Source organism: Tamandua tetradactyla, chromosome 10 (assembly GCF_023851605.1).
Source record: "Tamandua tetradactyla isolate mTamTet1 chromosome 10, mTamTet1.pri, whole genome shotgun sequence".
Taxonomy (NCBI): domain Eukaryota; kingdom Metazoa; phylum Chordata; class Mammalia; order Pilosa; family Myrmecophagidae; genus Tamandua; species Tamandua tetradactyla.
The window spans coordinates 93,399,010-93,417,850 of record NC_135336.1 but is presented as its reverse complement, the minus strand read 5'-3'; positions in this window follow the sequence as shown (position 1 = coordinate 93,417,850).

Sequence of the window (18,841 nt, the reverse complement as noted above, 5' to 3'; positions counted from 1 at the left end):
TCTCCCCCTTGCCCCTAAGTCTTTCTTCCACACGCTGCCTATCGATGTGGGAGTGAGAGGAAATGGAGAGGAAGGACAGAATTCCTCATTATCCCTTTACTTATCTGTTTACTTATTATTTATTCTCTGTCAACTTCAAAATTGAATATGAGGTTGCGTTCGGTAAATTGTGTGTCCCGTCTAACCATCGCAGTTACTAAAATGGACATATAAAAATCGTTTTGAGGGGAAAGGAAAAAATGCACTAACCACGTAGGTTCTTTAAACGGGCATTCAATTCAGCTTTGAGCTTTCTGGCATCTGAAATAAGGGACGGAGAGGATGGCTTATACTTTTTATAGATGGAAACAAAGAAAGTTATCATCCATGACGTCAACAAACATTGTTTGGCCCCTCTCCCCTCTCATACAATAAGCGCAAGAATGTTTGTCATGATCAATTTCGGCCTCAGTGGTCAAGGGGGCACAGAACTCCTAACAGCTCTGCAAGTCTTTAATAGGAACCAATGGCAAGGCCCTGGGCCTTACAAAAGGCACCCAACACTGAAAATATTTTCTGCACTAGTTTCAGAGAAGATGCAGAAATGTCCCTGAAAGGGTGCAAAACTCCATGTGCTATATGCTTGTGCTATATGCTTGCCAATATATGTACATACCAGAATGTTAACTTTATCTATGATTAAAGATCAGGTGAGAGTCTGGGTGATTTTTATTTTCTTTTCACTTTGTAAATTTTCTACAGTAAATTGTTTGCTCACATGATCAGGAAAATGGTTAAAGACAAATGCACAATTTATGGACAAAGACCCACAGACAGGTGCAAAAAATAAATTCTCTTCTGCAACCCAGAACTCAGTATGAGTATTGGTTTGGTTTGATACAGGTAAGAAGGAACATAAAATGATGCCTAGGACAGCTAAATGTTTGGGGTATTGATCACCCTAGAGGTTAGCTCCAAGACTGTAGAATAATAAAAAAAAGTATAGGTTATAAGGGAAATCATAACTATGTTAATCTTCCATTCTAATGTTAACGTTAATATAAACTTTAAAATGGACTTTTTCAGAAAAATAGAAAACAAACAAATGCACATGCGTTCATTTTCTTGGTAAATATTCAAGCTCCTGCCTATACTGAGCACCTCCGTAGGAACTGGAGATAGCACAGTTTACAACCCAGGCCAAGACCCTGCTCTTGTGGGTCTTACATCCCATTGGTGCAGGGATGTGTAGACCCAAAACGGATAAGTAAATTAGAATTCATAGTGACCTGAAGACAAAGTAACCAGGTGGTATGCTAGAGAGTGCTTTGGAGAGCCACTTAGTTGGATAGGTCAGGAAGGGCCTCCCTGAGCTAAAATCTGGGCAAGACCTGAAAATAGGAGCCAGTTCAGGAGTCAAGAGTTCCAAGAGGGCCAGGCTGGAAGAAGAGCAGATGCTGGAGTCTAAAAGGCCATAGGGCAGCAACCAGTCAAGGAAGGAATGGAAAGAGGCCCCATGGTGTCACGTTGATTCTCTGAGCAGGCTTAAGCATTGGACTAGATGGTGCTGCCATCAATTAACTTGAAAAGACAATTGTGCTGGTTTGGAAGGATGTATGTCCCCTAGAAAAGCCATGTTTTAATCTTAATCCCATTTTGTAAAGGCAGCAGTTTTTTCTAATCTCTATTCAGTACTGTATGTTTGAAACTGTAATTAGATCATCTCCCTGGAGATGTGATGTAATCGAGAGTGGTTGTTAAACTGGATTAGGTGACGACATGTCTCCACTCATTTGGGTGGGTCTTGATTAGTTTCTTAAGTCTTATAAAAGAGGAAACATTTTGAAGAATAGGAGATTCAGAGAGAACCAGAGAAGAACGACATAGCCATGAGAAGCAGAGGGCCCACTAGCCAGTGACCTTTGGAGATGAAGAAGGAAAACGCCTCCCGGGGAGCTTCGTGAAATAGGAAGACAGGAAAGAAAGCTAGCACATGATGCTGTGTCTGCCATGTGCCCTCCCAGCTGAGAGAGAAGCCCTGACTTTGTTCGCCATATGCCTTCTCACTTGAGAGAGAAACCCTGAACTTCATCGGCCTTCTTGAACCAAGGTATCTTTCCCTGGATGGATGCCTTTGATTGGCCATTTCTATAGACTTGTTTTAATTGGGACATTTTCTCAGACTTGGAACTGCAAACTAGCAACTTATTAAATTCCCCTTTTAAAAAGCCATTCTGTTTGTGGTATATTGCATTCTGGCAGCTAGCAAACTAGAACAACAATTAACTGGGGTGAAGGATGGAAACTAAACATTGTGTTCTGTAGAGTTAAGTGTGAGATGCCTATTGATGCTTGGTGGAGAGAGAGCTAAGGAGGCAAGGAGAGAGCTCTAAAGCCACCAGGTGGGACAGAGTAAGGTAGGTGCCCATGCCAGTGGGAGATGGGGAGTCGTGAAGCCCATAAGGGGGTGTCAGAACATGAACAGGATGAGAAATAAATGCTAAAATATTCAGGGGTGATTGGGCACCAGAAAATGATTCAGGAAAAAGTACTTTGTGTTGTTAGTTCAGCTTTTAGTTTATGAAGACATACAAAGGAATGCAATTTTGAGCTTCAGGGGAAAGGTCTGAGCTGGAGTTATACATTTTCTCATCATCATTGTAGAGGTGAAATGTTAGACCATTGCTGCATAGGTTCACCCAAGAAGTAGATGGAGAAGAGGGCTGAGGGCTGGGCCTTGGGTGATGCCAATGCTTAGAGAGCCTGCAGAGAAGTGAGGCAGAGAGATTGAGGCAAATGGTCAGTTGGAAGGGAGAAAACCAAAAGATCGGATGTCATGGAATCCAAAAGAAGAGAATTTCTCAAGGGGGAGGGAGTGGTCCACTGAACTGAATATGGCTGATGGGTCAAGAAAAAGGAGGGCAGTAACTACAGGGACCCAGAGGCTGCCAGTGACCTCTTGGCAAGAACTGTTCTAATGGAAGCCCAGTTAGAAAGTGGGGGAGGCTGAATAATGACCCTCCCAATGATGTCCATATTCTACTCTTGGAACCTCTGAATATGTTATCACTTTGCATAGGTGATTAAGATAAAGATCTTGAGATGGGAAGATTACCTGCATTTTCCAAGGGGACCCAGTGCAGTCACAAGGCTCTTATAAGAGGGAGGCAGGAGGGTCAGAGTCAGGGAAAGAAGATGTCAGGATGAACACAGAGGTCAGAGAGGTACAGGACAATGCTACACTGCTGGCTTTGAAGATAGAGGATGGCGTTATGAGCTGAGGAATGGCTGGTGGCTTCCAAAAGTGAGAAAAGGCAAGGAAATGGATTCTCGCCTGGAGTCTCCAGAAGAAACACAGTCCTGTGGACACACTGATTTTAGGTTTCTAGATCTTTAGATCTGCAAGTTAATGTATTTGTGTTGTTTTAAGCCACCACGTTGGTGATAGTTTGTGTATTAGTCAGGGTTCTCTAGAGAAACAGAACCAAAAGGAGAGATCTGTAAATAGGAGATTCATAAAGGTGTCTCATGCAACTGTGAGAACGGAAGAGTCCCAAATCCATAACGCAGACTGTGAAGCTGGCAGCTCTGATGAAGAGTCTGGACAAACACCACAGGAGAGGCTTGCTGGCTGAAGAAGTAGTGAAAAAGTCTCTCTTCTTTAAAAGTCTTCACCTGATTGGATTATCCTGTTGGTGGGAGACATGCCTTAGTTGATCGCAGATGTAATCAGCCACAGATGCGGTCAACTTACTGATAATTTAATACACCAGCCTTTGGTTTATCAGCTAGCCACAAAATATCCTTGCAGCAACAGTCAGGCCAGTGCTTGCCTGACCAGACAACTGGGCATCATCATTTGGCCAAGTTGACACCAGAACCTAACCATCACAGTTTGTTCACAGCAGAAATAGGAAATTAATGCAGAGCGAGTACGTTGGGGGGGCGGGGAAAGGGAGGTGAGGAGGGAAAGAAAGCAAGTTTGAAGACGTTTTGTTGAGAAAGTGAGCAGAGAAATGGGGTGGTAATCAGAACAGGTCGTGGGGACAGGGGTGGGTATTTTGAAGATGGGGCATTGTCATGCATGTTTACAATCCATTGAGAATGACCCCACAGATGGTGAGAAGTTGATAATGGGGAGGGGAGGGGTGAAGGCAATGTCCTTGCCATCTTGGGTGGGGGGGGGTAGTCCAGGATGAAGCAGGGGCATTTTGTCCTTGGTAACAGGAAGAAGCAAGGCAGAGAGAGGGGTAGATTTGGAGGCAGAAACTAGGAGAGTTCCTATCTGAAAGCTTTTACTTTTTGCAGGAAGTACATGTCTGCTAAGAATGAGGTGTGTGGGGTGGGCTGTGAAGGTTTGTGGGGAAAGGACATTCTAGATGTGGAACAGTTTTGTTTATCAATGTCTTCAGAATGGAAAGTGACTCAGTGAAAGCTTATCTTACCGGGTGTGGGTTTGATCCTCCCCTCCATAAAATCCATATCCCCACCTTTCTACTCTCCTGGGAGCAGTGGAAAGAGCACCAGATTAGGTGGGGTCTGGGACTGGTGTCTGGTCTCGACAACTCATGGGTAAAGTTTATTTCTGAGATCAAATGCTCAGATCCAGCTCCCTCTTGGCAGGTCCTGGCTGAGGTTCTAGATGCATATGCCCGTGATCAGTTATGGGTTCTCACCCAAACTCACTGAGAAACCCCAAATTATGGTTTGACCATATCTTTCCTGCAGCTGCTTTCCTCAGCCCAGGGCAGGGATGGGTTGCTTATTCCAGCTCAGCTGCAGGATGTCTTTCCTAATAGCTCAGGGTGTTGCCCTCTTGACAAGTTCCTGCTCTTCTGTGATGGAGAAAAAGCCTCCATCACCCGTGACCAATGCCAATATAGGCACGTGACCCTTTTTCTCATCTCTGGTTCTCAGAATTACTCATTTCCTTCCTCTTTCACCCTAACACTTCCAATCTTCTTGTGGGGAAAGTTCAGGGTTCTAGGGTTACTGAAGCTCTATGAAATCTGACCATCCCCCCAAGCTTGCTTGAAAAACAGGTGCAGCCAGTGCTTGAAAGAAAAGAAGAAAGGCAGTGAGGAGATTTGGGCCAGTTCTCATCGAAACATGCGGATGGAGCAAGTATTTCGTGAAGCCTCTTGAGACTTCGAATTGAGGCAATGCACTAATTTTGAATATGCTTAATTGAATCTCATCTAGTGAGATACTGCACGAATGTAGATTCACCAAATGACAAGAAAAACAAAGCACCCAACCTCACCAACTGTTTTCACACGTTTCTTACCTTGGGTGTCCCAGTGGCCCATGGGCATCCACTGGGAAATCTTTGGGCATGGGGAACTGATGGATTCCCAGAAGATCCTGTTTGTCCAGGGAGAAACCCAAGAAGGCAGCTCATAGGGGGCTACCTAGGGCCGATCAATGTGCCACAGTTTGATCTTAGGCCCCTAGACGGTTGTGAGAGAGCCCCAGTGTTTTTTTTTCTTAGTATAGCACTCAAGGATTTTCCCTTCTCAAACAGGGAGAACTCAGTCGGCTTCCCACAGTGGGAAAGCTGCAAGAAACGGAAAGACAAATGTCTTGGAGAACTCATAAAACCTTGCAAGTCTAGAGAGGCTTTGCAACCTGTACTTTTAGGTTCAGAAAAGCTGTGATTCTGGCAAGGAGAGAATCTGGTCTTGGAATTCTAATACTTTCTCTGGGTGAGAGGGCAGAAGCCAAGACTGTTGCCAAAATCATTTTGGCTGCTGTCTACACCCCTTCCTGTCTATCCCCTGGGTAGATGTGGTCAGGAAGAGTGAGGATTACATTGTTTGCAAACAATATTTACTGAACCTTTTTGGGTTTAGACCTCAGATTAGATTCATTTAATTCTGATTAATTGCTTGATCATAGAGTAATAATGCCCTTCTGATTGGCTTTGGAAATTGGGAAGGGGTGAAGGTGAGTATGATAAAGTCAGCAAAAGAATAAGGGGTAGTGAGAATGCTCAAGATTTTGGTGTAGGATAAGGGAAGTAACGATGAATGGCTCTGGGGTGTAGGCTGATGTGGCAGAAAAATGAGAGGTTCAGGATAAGGGATTCTAGCCAAAGGACTAAGATGTGTGTTTAGAGAGTTGGACTTGAGCTCTAGGTGGGAGGTGGGGCTCAGGCTGGAGGTCCAGTGGAGAGGGTGAGAACTGCAGAAGAAAGGGGTTTTCAGTAGGGGCAATCTTACCTTCAAGGGGTACTGTGGAAAACTTTGGGGGAGAGTTTTGGTTTTCTTTAACAGTGAGAAAACTTGTCTTCTGAAATACAGAAGGCCAAGAATATTATTCTGATGTGAGATCTTTGTTTTGTAGACAGAGTACTAGGATGATTATGAAAAGCTTTTTTTAAAAACGACATTCAGAGCAGACTAACAATCCACATTATTTTAACAGGGAGAAAACGAAACTTTAGTTTTGTATAAATACCCGGCTTAACACAAAAGCTTTCTTTTTTTTGAAATATATATTTGTCATGGTTAGGGACAGGTGTCAACTTGGCCAAGTTGTGGTACCTGTTCATCTGATTGGGCAAGCGCTGGCCTGTCTGTTGCAATGAGGACATTTCATAGGATTAGGTCATGATCATGTCAGCTACATCCACAGCTGATTCCATTTGTAATCAGCCGAAGGGGAGTGTCTTCTGCAATTAGTGATGCTAAATCCAATCATGGGAAGCCTTTTAAGGAGGACTCAGAGGAGACAGGTTCCATTCCTGCTTTGGCTGGTGAGCCTCTCCTGTGGAGTTCATCCAGGCCATTGGAGTCATTGGCTTCGCAGCCTGCCCTGTGGATTTTGGACTCTGCGTTCCTATGGTCACGTGAGACACTTTCATAAATTTTATATTCGCAAGTGTTCCCTGTTGATTCTGTTTCTCTAGAGAGCCCTAATACAATATTAAACAAACAAAATCCACAAAGCGTTTGAACCTGCATACTTCCCTCCAAAAGCAGTATTCAGGAAGGGGGAAAGATACTACAAAATAATGGAAGAAGGAAGAAATTTATGCTTGGGTTTGGAACACAGCCAGGCATTTATATACTTTATACTTAGAGCACACAAATGATTACTTTAAAATATGCCTAAAATCTCTTAGTCTAATTCAGCACTACCTTCAGAGGTCAGGAAAGCCCCAAGTTTGAAATATAATTTTTTTATATTTAAGGTATTTATATCCAGAAAAAAATCTCAAGTTTTTTCTCAACACTATTTTCAAACGCTAAATAATACCAGGAATATGTTAGTTTACAAAATTAAGTTATGGTTAATAAAAACTAGTTCAGAGTTCTATTTATTAAATGCTGCATTCTTATTTAAAGGTCTTGCAAGTGTCGTTTCTTCTATGAGGACTTCTTAGGTCATTTCTTATCTGTCTGCTATTTCAATTATCAGATCTATTTTACCAAAAGCTATGACCAGAACAATTGGAAAAGTTCTCTGCTTTTTCCAGAGGAAGCCCTTTGGCAATTTTCTGCTGCCTTAAGGAAATTTCAGGAGCAGTTTCTTTCTAATGTCCAGATTTGTTTACAGAAATTACAAAACCAAGGTTTTGAATCTTGCTTTTTAGTTTTTTTCTCTCTTTTTACTCTTTTACTTCAGAATTACCAATTTGTATATTTATATCAGGCACCTAATTATTTCTAAGCAGTTCAAATAAAGCTCTTTAAGAATTTTCTTATTAATTTGCTATTACCATCTGGAGGTATGAGAATATATATTGAAAATGCATACAGACATGAATAGAAAATTAGTTACACAAAAAGCAGAAACACAGAAATAATTTTGAGAGGGACAAGTAAAGGATTGAATGCCTTATCTCATCCCATTTCTACCTTTTTTGCAAAAGGATTCTAACTGTAATATCTTTAACTTTATAAGGGTAGTATTTTCATTTTAAATCATATTGAGGCCAGATTATGTTACAGAAAAAAACTTTTTTGTACAACTCATAACCAAAATCTTTTCAATTTTCAATACAGCCCAATGGTTCCCTTTTCAAAAGAATTTCCATAATCAATAACTAGTTAGGAACATTTGACCAATACAAATGCAGGAACATGGCAATTAATAACTAGATTGAACACACTAGCTAACAAACAGGACTTAAACACTTACTACAATTATCAACTCTTACTATAACCAGGTAACACACTGGCTAGCATTTAAACAGGCTTACTTGACATCATTAAATACCAATTAATTGTTGGATTACTCATTTTTAGAAGTATAGTCAACAGACAAATGTAGGCCAGCACCTCACATCCTGTACAGAACACACACTGAACACATCAATTAAACAATTAAACAGATATAAAACACTTATCACACCAATTTAACAACCAATACCTAGGTAACACACAAGGTAACACTTCAATAGGCCTACTTAATTTCATTAAACACCAGCCAATTGTTGGATTAGGCCAGGGCTTCAAACCCTGTACAGTATGGTACCCAAATCAGAATTGTAGAGGTCAGAGCAAGGTGGATGGTTCTGGAAGCAGGACGCTGATCTATTTATTCCCCGATCCACTTTTATGCTGATGACCCGCTCATCCAGTCAGATGTCCGGATGTGCAACTGCAAACGGTTTCTCTCTTTGAAGCTTTGCAAGGTGCCAAAAGTCTCTGGAGTGCCGGCAGAACAGAGAAACCCTGGTTTCTGAGCCTCTAGACTAAATTCATTCCAGTGGCCACAAAAAGCTTGGTTACCCGTCTTACCTGCTCTGCTGGGTCTCCAGAGATTCAGGCATTCATCCTATCTGGGTTGCCAAATTGCTACTGGACAAAGGCCATGAATTCTTTTGCCTGACATGCTCAATAACCAATTCCTGAGACACCATGGTTTCGAAGAGAGAAAGAGCTTACTACTAGGCACATAGTAGGAGAGCGGATGGCCAAACAGCCCAAAATCTGTCTCTCCAAACAGCAGTAATTTGGGTGGTTTTATTAGAGAAGACTATCTCCAGAACAATCTTTTTTTTTTTGCTGAATATATGTTGAAATCATATTTTTGACATAGTGGACTAAGTAAAATATATTATTGAAATTAATTTCATCTGTTTCTTTTTAAATGTGGCTACTAGCAAATTTAAAATTTGGAGGGGGATTGGAAGATGGCAGAGTAGGGAAGCTCCAGGAATAAGTCCCTCCACCAAAACAAATATTGAGCTGGCAGAAACTGTCTGAGTCAACTATTTTGAAACTCTGGAGTCTAGTGGTACACTGTATAGCATCCTGGGAAGAGCTGGAGGGACAGGCTGGTAAATAGTGATAAATATTGGTGAATTTCGCCCTCTGTGTAGTGATTTCTATGCTTCACCTCCCAACCCCAAGGTAGAAGTGGTGAGGACTGAAGCCCAGGCTCCTGGTTGTAGCTTGATGGTGTCAGGGTAGATTGTCAGGACATAATCCTCCAAAATCCAGGGCTCTGTGGTCTGATCACTGCTTTGCATCAGCTATTTTAGGTTGCTGAAGGGCTCTGAGGGTGGCCATTGTTCCAACCTCCCTCAGGCAAAAGCAGCACAGGAGTCTTAAAGAAGCAGTACCTATTTTTTTCCTCTTTTCTTTCTGTTTCCCATTTGGGAACCAAAAGAGTTTTGAAAAGTCACAAACCTTGATGACTTCAGCCCTCAGCAAGAAGAATAACCACCACCACCAAAAGCTAGCAATGTCAGAGGAGTGGGCAAACTAGATTTCCAGAGTTATAACAACAGAATACTTGAATGTCTAGTGTGATGGTTGGATTCATGTGTCAACTTGGTCAGGTTATAGTGCCCAGTTTTTTGGTCAGGCAAGCATTGGATTGATTGCTACTATGAGGATATTTCATCAGTAAATTGATTGTATCTATCACTGATTACATCTGGAATCAACTGAGGAGTTTGCCTTCAACATTGAGAAGTATCTCATTCAATCAGTTGAAGCCTTTCAAAGGAGAAAAGATGATTTCAGCAGTCAGAAGAGAGAATTTCTATCTCTACTTCAGTCAGCCAGCTTCTCCTGGGGAATTCACTGAAAACCTTCATCAGAGTTCCTGGCTTGTAGTCAGCGCTACAGAATTTGGACTTGTGCATTCCCCACACTCATGTGAGACAATTTTATAAACTCTCATAATATTTAAAGATAACTCCTGTTGGTTCTGTTTCCCTAGAGAACCTGATTAATACATCCACTTCTCAACAAATAATTAAAACACAGAGAGAAATAGCAAAGTACAACTCATTCACTGGAAAAAAGCTTCCCTGAGGAAGCTCATACATTAGAATTATTAGTCAAAGGCTTTAAATGAACTGTCTTAAATATGTTCAACGTGCTAAATGAATCCATATACAGAGAATTAAATAAATTAGGAAAATGTCTAAACAAAATAATGAAATGGAAATTATTTTAAAAAAAGAGAAAAAAGAAAAAGAAAAGAAAAGAACCACATCAGAGTTATGGAGCTGCAAAATACAGTAACCAAAATGAAAAAAAAAAAACTCATTAGATGAGTTTTGAGACCTGATATTCTGAACCTGATTTTAGGGATGAGATTGAAGCTAATCGGGTTGGGGTTAATATAATTCAGAACACAGGGGTAAGAAAGACAATGTCTATATTTTAGAACCACACATACTCTTTGAGACCAAAGGAAGAAAGTTTTGTTTGGTCTGGAACTGAAATTCCCTGTAGCACATAATCTAACTCAGTCTATCTATATAGCTCATTTGAACAATTGAAACACAGGGAGCCCAGAATAAGGAAGAGGTCCATTAATCCTGAATAGATTATTATAATGCCTGGATACATCCTAGAGTATAGTAAGCAGATAATTAAAAAGTATTGGCAAAGTCCCTTGTGGGATGGGAGAAAAAATATGAAACTATTAAACCTTATCATCAGGGGAATCCCCTGATACTGTGTCAAACTTTAGGGACACCCAAATCAGTAGGCCATACCCTTGATCTTGAGGCTTACTCTTGTGAAGCTTATGTAGGTAGCAGAGAAGTTTAGACTACCTATAGGTATGTCTAAGGGTTACTTCGGGAGGACCTCTTTTGTTGCTCAGATGTGGCCTCTCTCTAAGCCCAACTCTGCGAGTGAAATCATTGCCCTCCCCATTACGTGGAACATGACATCCAGGGGTGAAAGTCTCACTGGTTACATGGGAGATGATTCCCAAGGATGAATTTGGCCCTGCACCACAGGATCAACAATTTCATTCTGACCAAAAGGGGGAAAAGAAGTATAACTAAGATATCAGTAGCAGAGAGAGTTCAAATAGAGTTGTGAGGCTACTCTGGAGGTTGCACTTATGCAAGCTTCAGTTAGACATTGCTACTTATCATAACCTGCCAACCCCCAAACAGGACCATGCCAGCCAATCCTAAGGAGCACCTAGGGCAATATATAAGATTCCACAAGGGTTCCATGCACTAGTTAACTTTCCAGAAACATACAACATCCAGATGGGTCCCTGGACCAAATAAGTTTTGAAACATAGAGACACAGCCTCTCTAGAACATCAGATAGTTCCATCTCCCTGCCCCATATTAGTGACAGACCCTTCCAACATGAAAAAGTTAGAATGGCCAAAGCCCAAACACCCCTAAAGAGAGGAATAGAAAGATCAAAGCTGATGGTGGAGTAATACAGAGAAGATGGGATTTAACAAGTGAATATGATTGCTGAATTATTAAATTGATATCTCTTTTAGTTTGCAATATCTTATGGCAGCTAGAAGTAAAAACCTAAAATTGTGTAATTGTAACCCATGTCAAACTCTGAAATACGTTCTACAACTAACAGTGGTGCTGTGCTTTGAAATTTATGGCTGTTTTGTATATATGTCATTTTCACAAAAAAGAAAGGAAAAAGGTGGTGATAAAGACATATAAGCTTTCTAGCCTCCTATATTCTGGAGCAACTAGAAGGAAAAATCTGAGATTATGGTATGATAGCCCATTACAAACTCTGGGATCTGTCCTGTAACTACTTGTTGAAGAGTGCTTTGAAAACTATTGCTTTTTTATTTCTTTACTTTGTATATATGTTATATTATACAACAAAAAAGTTTTTAAAAATTTAAAAATGGAGAAAAGGAACCACATCAGAATTTTGGAGCTATAGAGTACAGTAACTAAAATGAAAAAAGCTCATTAGATGGATTCAAGAGCACATATGAACAAGCAGAAGAAAGGACCAGTGAACTTGTAGACAAGACAATTGAAATTATCCAGTATGAGGAACACAAAGAAAAAAATAATAAAAATGAACAGAGCCTGAAAGACCTTTGGGACACAATCAAGTGCACCGATAGACACATCATTGGAGTCCCAGAAGGACAAGAAAGAGAGAAAGGCGCAGAAAATGTATTTGAATAAACAATGGCCAAAAACTCCCTAACTCTGATGAAAAACAATGAATATAACATTATGAAAATCAATGAACTCCAAGCAGGATAAACTCTAAGAGATCTACACCATGACACATTATAGCAAATTGTCAAAATCTAAAGGCAAATACATTTTGAAAGCAGCAAGAGAGAATTGACTTGTCATACATAAGGGATCCCAATAAGATTAATAGCAGATTTCACATCAGAAAACATGGAAGCCAGAAGATAGTGAGATTGCATATTTCAAGTCCTAAAAGAAAAAAAAAACCCTGTCAACCAAGAATTCTATATCTGGCAAACTTACCTTTCAAAAATGAAGATGAAATTAAGACATTTACAGATAAACAAAAGCTGAAAGAGTATAATGCCAGAAAAAGTTCCTGACAAGGAATACTAAAGGGAGTCCCTTAAGCTGAAATTAAAGTACACTAGACAGTAACTCAAAGCCAAAGAAGAAATAAAAAACATTGGTAAAAGTAACCACATAGGTAAATATAAAATCCTGCATTATTGTACTTTTGGTTTGTAATGACTTCCCCCGGACATGTGATGTTTATAGGCAAATATATATTAAAAAAATTAAAATCTGTGTTAATGGACATGAAATGAATAAAAATATAATCTGAGACAATGACAATATAAAGGGAGAGGGATGGAGATATAGGAGTAGAGAGTTTATATACTACTGAAACTAGGTTAGTACTAGTTGAACTAGGTTGTTATTAGTTTAATGTTATTAGTTTAATTTACAACGAAATTAAATGTTCATGGTAATTACGAAGGTAAACACTAAGAAAAATAACTAAAATATATAGAGAAAATGAAAGAAAAAGGGAATGAAAATGGCACACTACAAAAAAGCAACTACATTTTTAAAAAGGCAATAATGTGGTAGGTGCGGAAGAAACAACAAGGCATACAGAAAACAAATAGCAAAATGACAAAAGTAAATCCTTCTTTCTCATTTATTACTTTAAATGCTGAAGGATTAAAATGCCTATTAAAAGGCAGAGATTGGCAAATTAAATGTAATGGATTTTTAGATTTTGTACCAAAAGTAAAAGCGACAAAAGGAAAATAGATAAAACACACTTGATCAAAATTTAAAACATTCATGCAGCAAAGGACATTATCAAGAAAGTGAAGAGACTACATACAGAATGGGAGAAAATATTTGGAAACCATAAATCTGATAAGGGTTTAAAATCCAAAATATATAAAGAACTCCTACAACTCAACAACAAAAGACAAACAACCCAGTTGAAGTATGGGCCAAGGGTTAGAATAGCATTTCTCCAAAGAAGATATTCATATGGCCAGTAAGTATGTGAAAACATGCTCAACACCATTAACCATTAAATACATGCAAATTAAAACTACCATTAGATAACACTTTCACATCTACTAAGATGGCTATTATTAGAAAAAACAAAACAAAACAGAAAATAACAAGTGTTGGTTAGGATGTAGAGCAAGAGGAGCTCTCATACATTGCCACCTTCAATCTCTCCTCCCCCGGGGAACCAACATTTTTAGGTCAGCTCTCCATCCTTTCCTCCAGAGAAAAGCAGTTTAGAAGGACACACTCCTTTGATTCTCTTGGGCTGAGGGTTTGGAAGGGGAGGTATCAGAGTGGGGAAGCCACTGCACGGGGTTTGTTTCCTCACAACTAGCAGTCTTTTCAGCAGCTCATGAGCACAAAACTTCTGAGATTCTTGGGTTTTATCCCTGATAAAATCAGTGGTCAGAGTCAGCATCATTGCGGAACAGCACTATTTGTTCCTGGCCTTGATGTGGGGAGAAGCAAGGGCAGTAGCCTACAGTTTCCTTTCAGTTTTATTCCTTTCATAGCCAGCGCATGAGTCCCACCCATGCCCCCTTCACAGCAGTCACACCCCAGGGGCAGCTCATAATTTTATCAATTTCCCCCTGTGTTTATCATGGGGGAATCAGGGGTCTCGCTGATTCAGAATCTGAATGTATTTAGTAAGTATTTGCCAAGTGCAAAATTTGTGCCAGATACTCTGCTGGGCGCCACAGAACCCATAGTGAAGGAAGTTGGCTCGTTCCATGTCCCCATAGAGGAGTTCACAGAGCAGTGAAGACAGACAGTAAATGAAGAGTTTTACATGAGGTAATTTGGGGTAATTGTGATCAGTTCTACAGAGGATGAGCATTACCAGTAGTTAGGGGCATTGGGGAGGGCTTTCTGGTGGAAGTGGCTTTTGAATGGATCCTTTTGAAATGTCAGACACTAGCATGGGGAGGGTGGGGGTGAATGGGTAAGAGGGCTTCAGACAGAGAGAAGGGCATATGCCAAGACTGCGAGGTGAGAAGGGGCATGGAGCCGTCAAGGAGCTGACAGGAAGCCAAGGTAGCTGGAGAAAAATTAGCAAAGGGGTGAGTGATGCTGGAGAGGCAGGCTGATGAGACAGCTTATGGAATCTTCCACATAGGCAGTGCTAAGGATTCAGGGCTTTACTCTGAGAGGACTGGGCAGCCAATGGAGAGTTGAAGGAAGAGAGTGATGGAATCAGAGTTGCTGTTTTAGAAGATGATCTGGTTGCAATGAAATCATGGTGGCGGGGGTTAGGGGGCCGGTAGTGTATGTGGAGAAAAGCAGGTGGGTTCTGGAAATAATTAGGAACTGGACCCGGTAGGGCTTGGCGATTGGATAGACAGTGGAAAGAGAGGTATAAAAATGAATTCCTTGGCTTGAGCACTTGACTCAATGGAGATGCCAAGCCCTGAGCAAGGACCCCTGGGAGAGACAGAGTTGAAGAGAAGAGGGTGGCCTGAATTTGATGTGCCTGTTGGATGTCTAAGTGAAGTGGATGGGAAGCTGTGGAGTCCTTGGCATGTAGATGGTAGGAGAATTCATGGGAGAGCATGAGGTTTTGGGGTTTCTCGTTGCGGAAAGGGGGAGGGGAGGGTATTGGTATTTGGGGGTTGTGGTGGTTTGGAACTGTTTGTACTCCAGAAAAAGGCACAATCTTAAAGTTAATTCATTTCTGTGGGTGTGAACCCATTGTAAGTAGGACCTTTTGCTGAGGTTACTTCAGTGAAGGTGTGGCCACCTCAATTAGTATGGGTCTTAAGCCTATTACTGGAGTCCCTTATTGCAGAGTGAAATTGAGACACACAGAGATAACGCCACAGATGGAGTAGCCAAAAGCTAAACATCAATGGAACCCCGAAGAGATGGGAGAGGCCAGGGGACACCTCCAAGTGCCTTGCCACGTGACAAGTTAAGGACCAAGGATCACTGGCAGCCAGCTCCAGAATGCCACAGACTTCAGGGAGAAAGCATTGCCTTGATGATGCCTTGATTTGGGCTTAACCTCTGAACCATAAGCTAATAAATTCCTGTTGTTTAAGTTGACTCATTTCATGATATTTTCTCAAGCATCCCAGGAAACGGAAACAGGGGTGGCTGGTTCTATGGTGTTATTACTCCATGTTTGCTGTCCCTGGCCCCCAGCCACCAAGTGTCTGCCTCATTCTTCCATGCCCCCTCCCCTTGAGAGCCTGTGACCCAAAGGGAGCACAGAATGCAAAGAGAAAAGGGTCTAGGACAGAATCTCAACATTGAGATTTTGTAGAGGAAGAGGAACTGGCAAAGGAATCTGAGAAGTGGCCAGGCAGACAAGAAGAAATACTGGGAATGTTCAGTGTCAAACAGAAGCCAAGAGAAGAGGATACTTTTAGGAGAAGAGGATGGACAATTGCAGTGAGCGCTGCTGAGTGGTCAAGCAGAGAACCCAAATGTTTTTGATGCATTTTACAGCCTGAAGGTCAGCAAAGGTCTTAGCCACAATGAAGCCAGTGGGGTGTGGATGAGGGGTGCAAGCCAGGTTAGAGTGAGTGGAGAAATAAGTGATGAAGAGAGCCAGGGTAGGTCTGTCTGTCTGTATGTCTGTGAGAGTACACTGTAATATAGTCATATATGGTGACTCCCCTTCCTGGATTTACTAGGGCAGTACCATTTCAAAAACGTCATTCTTTCTAACAAAGGCAATTGATTAAAATATATTTAAATAAAATTTTATTTTATAATTTTGGTAGAATTTCCATGTAAATCATATCAATCAGAAAAAAATGATCGAATTAAGAATACTTAGCTTTAGTTCAGGGGGAATTTTTTTTTTTTAAGAAATCCAACCAACATTGGGTTTTCTGATGATACTGCCATTGCTCAGAAAACTCCTGATACCTTTAAGAGGACTCCATGCAAAGAGTTGCAGCTTTGAGGAAAATTCCAGAAGAGGAGTTCCCATAGGAGTTGAGCAGGGGCCACCTTACTGGTTTTGACGTGAGAAACGGAATTACTGTGGTCTGGGGGCCTCTAAAGTGAATTGTTAAGAGGGCCTTCTTGAAGAGTGGGAATGATCGATGGGACTGAATATTAACCAGGAAACAACTGGTGGAGATGAACAAACTGTTGCAGCTCCCACGGAGTCATCATCTGGCAGACTCAGTCTCGGGCTATGAGCTTTGGATGTTTCTCTTACTACAGCAAGGTGAAAACTGTAGTTTCTAGAGTTTCTCAACTCTACTTGGTACTTCGGCATCTGAATCACTGGACATCATTGATTCTCTCTGCCCTGTATTTACAGTTCCACCTATTTAATAGCTGGTTTGACACCTGAGGAAGAGTTATGCCCCAGCCTGCACGTTCACACACCTGCAATTCAACACCTTTCCTTACTATGTGCTATGTGGGGCTCCCTCTTCTCCCCTCTCCTCTCCTGACAGCATTAGCAAAAAAAGGAAAAAAAAATTAAATAAAATGGACAGAAAAGAGCAGAGTACATAGTAAGGGTGAATAGTGATCTGTTTCAAGAGTGTGTGGTATATGAACTGTGTGTGGGGGGAGTGAGTATTGTGTGTGGTGACTACATGTATAAGTGTGTGTGTGTGGTGTGGAGTATCTGGTCTGCATGGTATGTGTATGGTGTGTGGTTTGTGTGTGGTGTGGGGTGTAGATCTGGTGTGCAGTATATGTGTTTTTTGTGTGTGGTAGTTAGGTTCAGGTGTCAACTTGGCCAGGTGAAGGCGCCTAGTTCTATTGTTGTGGACATGAGCCAATGGTGTGTGAACCTCATCTGTCGCTGATGACATCTGCAGTCGGCTAGGAGGCGTGCCTGCTGCAATGAATGGTGTTTGAGTTAATTGGCTGGTGCTTAAATGAGAGACCCAGTGTAGCACAGCCCAAGCAGCTCGGCATACCTCATCTCAGCTCAGCCCAGGCCTTTGAAGATGCAGAAAGGAATCGCCCCGGGGAAAGTTGTTGGAACCCGGAGGCCTGGAGAGAAGGCCAGCAGAGATTACCCTGAGCCTTCCCAAGTAAGAAAGAACCTTAGTTACTGCCTTTCCTCTGAAGAATTATGCATTTTTTAACTAAGTAAATCCCCTTTTATTAAAAGCCAATCCGTCTCCAGTGAGTTGCATTCTGGCAGCTTTGGTGGACGAGAACAGTGTGGTTTGTGAGTGTGGTGTGTGTGTGCTTATGTATGGTGCGTGTGGTGCATGGTGGCTCTGGAGATGACTCAAGCTGCTCACTTACATTAACTCTGAGCATCGGGTACTATTATTACCATTCCCCCCCCCCCCCCCATTTTTAGATGAGAAAACAGGCTCTGAGAGATTAAGTAACTCGTTTAAAGTCACACAGAAAGTAGGAGAGCCAGGATTATAACTGCAATGTAGAAGGTATTAAGTGGATAAAGGAAACAGAAACTTTTAAAAGTTATGTGTAGCCCTAGCTGATCTTTAAAAAGGAATGGGGGGCGGGCCACAGTGGCTCAGCAGGCAGAGTTCTTGCCTGCCATGCTGGAGACATTGGTTTGATTCCCAGTGCCTGCCAATGTAAAAAAAAAAAAAAAAAAAGAAGAAGAAGAAGCAAAGGAAAAGCATTAATATTTGAAAAAAAAAAAAGGAATGGGGTGGGGGGGCGTGGGTTGGTGGCGGGCAAGGGGCCACCGCCCTGGAGGGTGGGCTTACAGTGGGGCCCGGGAGCGAAGCCCAGAGCTGCTTTTTAACCCAGAGAACCACCTCCTCTAGGTCTCCAATGTGAGAGCAACAGGTTTATCTCCACACCTAAGGTGACTCCGGGTGGGGGGCTGGGGCAGGCGTCCCTCGATGGGTTTGAGGAAATCTGGGAAGCCAGCAAGGAGGAGGCGGTGAGAGGAGCACCTGGATGTAGGAGAGAAGAGAGAAAAGATGCCACTGGTGCAGAGAAGAAGGCCGCAGAAGAAAGGTCTCCAGTAATTGATAAGCATGGGGCAAATAGACCATCTGCAGGGACGGTTGGAGAAGTGGGTGTGGGAGATGGTGCGTGAAATGCAGACTATGTTGTAAAGATTGGAAAATTATAAAATCTCTTCTTGCAAAGAGAAAAAAAGATTTGAAACAAACACCAAGGCTTTGCTGAATACCAGTAATCAGAAAATTGAAC